General features: G+C 35.8%; 1 pseudogene; it reads right to left on the bottom strand.

Annotated features, from left to right (window-relative positions):
• Positions 1–3,686: 3,686 nt before the first annotated feature.
• Positions 3,687–4,335, bottom strand: LOC124987002 (tropomyosin alpha-3 chain-like; annotated as a pseudogene).
• Positions 4,336–5,794: the final 1,459 nt, after the last annotated feature.

Genomic DNA, 5,794 nt, shown 5'->3' with positions numbered 1-5,794 from the left:
AACATTCACTGGAGAAAAAGTAACCTATTCAACAAATGGTTCTGGGAAAACTGGAAAGTCAAATGTAACAAAATAAAATTAAATGTCTATCTCTTACCCTATACAAAACTCAACTCAAAGTGGATCAAAGACTTAGGCAGTAGAACAAAGACCTGTGACTACTAGAATTAAAAGTAGGTTCAAATCTTTACCATATTGGCCTTGGATCTGACTTCCTTAGCAAGACTCCTGAAGCACAAGAAGTAAAATCAAGAATAAAAAATGGGATGGATTCAAACTAAAAAAAACTTCTTCTCAGCAAAGGAAACAAAAGTGTGAAGAGAGAGCTTACATATTGGGAGAAAATCTTTACCACATGCACCTCAGATAAAGCATTAATCTCTAGGATAGATTAAAAACTCAAAAAACTTAACACCATAAAAAAAAAAAAACAATCAATAAATGGGTTAAGGAACTGAACAGACACTTCACAGAAGAAATACAATTGATCAACAAATTTATCAAAAAAATGTTCAACTTCTCTAGCACTTAGAGAAATGCCAGTCAAAACTACTTAAGGTTTCATCTCACTCCAGTGTGCAGGGCAATTATCAAGAATATAAGCAATAATAAGTGTTGGTGAGGATGTGAGGAAAAAGGTATACTCATACATTGTTGGTGGAACTGAGGATTGGAGGAATCAGTATGGAAAGCAGTATGGTGATTTCTCAGAAGACTTGAAATGGAACCACCATTTGAGGCAGCTATCCCAGTCCTAGGTTTATACCCAAAGGACTTAAAATCAGCATACTACAGTGAAGCAGCCACATTAGTGTTTATAGCAACTCAATTCACAATAGCTAAACTATGGAACCAACCCAGGTGCCCTTCAATAGATGAATGGATAACGAAAATGTGGTGCATATACACAATGGAATATTACTCAACCTTAAAGCAGAATGAAATTCTGGCATTTGAGGGTAAATGGATGGAGTTGGAAAATATCATGCTAAGCAAAATAAACCAATCCCCAAAAAACCACAGGTCAAATGTTTTCTCTGATATGCAGATGCTAATTAGCATAGGGAAGAATAGAGTAACTTTAGATTAGGTAGAAGGGAGTGTTGGGAGGGGAGGGGATATGGGGATAGGAAGGATAGTAGAATGAAACATATATATATATATATATATATATATATATATATATATATGTATGACTGCATGTGATTCTTCATGTACACTCAGAAGGAGAAATTGTACCCCATTTAAGCATGACATATCAAAGTGCATACATGCATTGCACTGTTATGTATAACTAATTAGAACAAATAAAAAAATTAAAACTTCTTATGAAATATAAAGTAAAAGCTGAAAGAAAATAAGCAAAAGTACAACAAGGAACTTTTGGAAGTACTGGATGTGTTTACTAACTGGATTTTGGTGAAGATGTCATGGTGCTTGCATGTGTCTAAGTTCATCAATTCATGCACATTAATTATGTATGAGAAAGATAATAGGAACCTTTGATCATGCACAGAGATTTTTCTTTCATTATACATGCTATTTAGTCATCACATTTTAAAAAGAAAAAGGAAAACTTTAAACAACACATTTATACTTGTACATAATATAATCAATGATGAATGAATTCTCCACATCAATAATCCAAAGTTTATATGATATGTCTTTATTACAAATATTTTCTTTATATCACATTTTTATGTAATTTTTTGTTTTGTTTTAGGTTTAGTACCAAATTGTTACATTCTCTATACTGTCTCTTATACTTTCTAATAATAGGAAGTAAAATATTATGGAAAAACTGTTCTCAAATTTCTTTCATTATTTTAAAAATCAACTAGAATACATACATCATCTTGGAGGAAGAGAGGATAAAAGTGAAATTGTGCATGTTTTATAAATTACTATTCATTGCTGCAACCTAAATAGCAACTCTTATCATTCATATTTTTTATATTGTCTTTTATTCCATAGAATTTTTCTTTGGAGGGATTGGTTTTTATTTCAAAAAAAAAACTTGTCAATATTCAGTATCAAAACAGTTGCACTGTTGTTTTCTCTTCTCCCAATTGGCCCCAAAGAGACCACAACAAAGGAGAGTAACTTTTAAGCCAATAAACTGCAGGATTTATACCTAACAGACCTCACAGAAACCTCACCTAAAAGTGGAGACTGGGTTGGGAAATAAACTTTGAAAGATCAGCACATTGCCAGTCCAGACTGTAGGTCTCTCACAGTCAGATGGGGTGGTCAGATACCTGAATCCAAAGGAAGCCAAGCTTCCATGTAACATAAAATTTAAAAAGCTTTGTACATAAGCTATTGAAGATTTCTCCAGCACTGATTGATACCCAGAACAATGAGATGGCACTTTTAGAGACAGAAGCTTCAGACCTAGAAAAGGGTGATGAGATTAATTTCATATGGCTAAATCAGTGGCAAAAACATAATTTTCTTTTTTGCAAGGAGGCAAGAGAGCAATTAAGTGGTCACCTCAAGATTAAGGGGCCCATGATCCATTCTATGAACACTTGGGAAGGGAAGTAGAGATGAGAAAAAAATTATGTCTCAGGCTGAGGCTATAGCTCAGTGGTAGAGTGTGAGGGTCACCCCCAGAACAAAGAAAAGGCAATGTATCACACTCAGGGTGCACACCAGTTATGTGGTAAATCTACCTGACTCTCATAACTCAGATATGGTGATGCTGTTGCAAATTTGTTGCCACTCTATAGCAAAGAAATACCCACTCCAAATGTATATTATCTTATATGGGAAATAAAGAGCTAATAGGAGGTATATACGGTGATGTCTCCCTGTGTTCAGTGCTCGGCCTTGAGAGAATTGTCCCTTGAGCCTGTGCTAGCATGAATAAAAACACGGCTTCCTGCCGAAGGCCCAGGTACCTTGTCTCTCTGTGCAAAAATCCCACAGCAAGAGCACTTGCCCAACGTGCACAAGTCCCTAGGTTCAAACCCCAGCACCACAAAAGCATAAAGACCCAGAAGTCTCATCATTTTAATCCGGTCACAGTGAAAAAGAATAAAAAATAAGAATAAAGTTGTCTAAAGATATCAAAATTTTTTTAAAAATAAGAAAAAAAAAAACTTGACTAGCAGGCTTGGCTAACTCCTGTTGGAATCACCTTTCTGGTTTGGTTGATACTTTGCACAGAGCAATGAGACTTCTCATAGTGGAGGCTTTCTCTGGGTTCTGTCAGTAAGGCAGGCCCATTCCTTTTTTCCTCCTCTCTGGAGGGGGCAATATGAATTAGACTGGAAAGTTACCTTCAAAACTGAGAATAGAATTAAATTGCTGCTTTAGAGCTGTGGAATTATTTGGAAAGTTTTACATATGGTTACTGTGACAACAGCAAAAAAAAAGTAATTACAAAATGTCTACATTAGAATTTGCTTTTAAAGACATTTCATGTTGTACTCACATTCCCTTAAATGTTATTCCCAAAGGTGCTCAGCCTGTAGCCCAGCTGGAATCTCTGGGAAGAGGCAGAGACAGTTTGGTGAAAAAGACAAGGTTGTGGGGGTATAGGGGGTGTTGAAGGGAGAAAGCATCCTTGCAGTTAAAGATCAGCCCACAGGTTCAAGGTCACCTTGGGCTGGTGGCCTCAGGTGGAGCAGGCCAGAGGGAGGAGCAGGTGCAGGGCAGGACTCAGGAAGTCCAAACCTCATTCAGGTCAGAGTCTGGTCCAGTGTTATTTGTGTACAGAGGTGCTCCTCTTTTGTGCATTTCAGCTTATCTTCCAAATTATCAATTATCTTTTCCAGTTGGGCAACAGATCTCTTGTCAAAGTAAGACTGGTCCCTGTCTCCTTGAGTCTATCAGTAAGAATCTTTATTTCTTCCTCATATTGGTCTTCTTTCTTGAGAGTATTTTTCTTCAGCAACCCTCAGACACTTCAGGTTCTGGTCTTTCAGTCTGATCCACCTCTTGGTAACAAGACTCTGCCAGCTCACCTCACTCCTCTCTGTGTTCCAAATCTCCTTCAATAATCACTAACTTACAAGCCTCCTCTTCATCCTTCCTATCTTTTTCAGTGCTTCAGTTCTTTGAGTTGCATTTCCTACGTGCCATCTTTACTTCATCTTGTAGGACCCAGTTTTCAATAACTTTCACATCTGTCTCATTGCATGGCAGTACCTAGGTGCCCCTGAGCAAGGTCCAGCTCCTCTTCAAACAGTTGGATTCATAGTTCAAGGAGCTACCTCAGCCTAGACCTGTTCTTGGCCAGCCTTTCTCCAACTCCTCTGCATCCTCAGTTTGCTGCTGCAGAACCTGGATCTTGTACCTCAACTTCTCCATCTTGGTGATCCCGGCCATGGTGCCCACCCTGATGCTTCTTGACACCTTCTATGTCCTCCATTCAGCATTACAGCTGAATTTTTCTATTGTTATAATATAAATTGTGTAATCCGTATAGATTTTTATACCTACTACCAATTCTTAGAAGTTCAAGGCGTTTAACATCTTCAATCCTACATGCTTTGAAAGATAATTTCCATGCTTTCTGGATGGAAGTTGTATTTACAACAACTGCTTGTTCAATATGATTGTACCATAATTATTTTCATGGACACTGAAATAAATATAAGCAAAGGGGACAGTAACACTTTAGAATTCTAAAATATTAGAATGATATCATTTCTGCTGTTGATTGTCATTCTCAAATTTGTAAATAAATATCATATGATTAGAATCATTTGAGTGATTTTGGCATGTGCAATGGAGAAATAAAAAATGGAACATATAAGACAAATGGTTATCTGACTTCTGAGCTTTAGAAATTAGTAGCAATTGCTTATCAAAAAAAGAGGTTTATATTAACTAAGTCATTACACTTTTTAATTTAAATTACTTTATATTAAATAGTATATTTAACTTTATTTCCAAAAGTACATATAATAATTGTTCTGCAGAATTGATTTGACTTGGCTTAAACTATATACATGCATCAAATGACACTCAAATTTTCCCATTGGAAATGAGAGTTGTTTCAATTGTGTAGAAGCAGCAACAAATGTTTTAATTATCTACTAATATTTTCTCCATAACCTGCCGTAGGTAGGTATTAGAAAATTTTCATTTTGTTGCACACTTAATGGCTCTTTTCCCTTATAGGTTAACTCCAAGTATTTGTCCGACTTATCCTCACAAAATAGTTTACACAGGCATCATATGTAAGATTCTTCCTAAGAACCCGAGAAGCACTAAATTCCCATTTATACCTACAGTTCATATGAATTTCACATTACAGACTAGCTACCTTATCTGGGTTAATGACTCAATCCTCTGAGTTCAAATACTCACCTAAATTTACCCAACTCTGTCCATGGCTTTGTCTTCCTATGACCTGGAGGACTCCTTTTGAAACCTGACCTTATCGTTGAATAATTATCACCCAGTATCAGTGCTCACTTATGCTAATTTCCTACCACTACTTTTGCTTTTTTCATTATGTCTAATGCAAAAATCACTCTTTAATTTGGATCTTCCAAATACAGACTATCCACCTTTTCTTTTTGCTTGTAAATATATTTTATACTGCTCCTTCACTCTTGACCTTTTACTGCCTCATATTTTTCTCATGTATTTATCATATACCTTACTTGTATATGTTTTTTAACAAACATTTTTCAAATAAGTATGTATAGTTTCTAAATTAGAGAATTTTTGATTTTGACTTATTGTTCTAAATAAACATATTCTTAAGGGCTCACTTAGTGGTGACTTTGAGGAATATTCACTGAGAGTTGGTCATATTTAATAAGTCAGAAAGAGA

This window comes from Sciurus carolinensis, chromosome 6 (assembly GCF_902686445.1).
Source record: "Sciurus carolinensis chromosome 6, mSciCar1.2, whole genome shotgun sequence".
NCBI lineage: Eukaryota > Metazoa > Chordata > Mammalia > Rodentia > Sciuridae > Sciurus > Sciurus carolinensis.
This window is presented reverse-complemented; position numbering and strand designations above follow the sequence as displayed.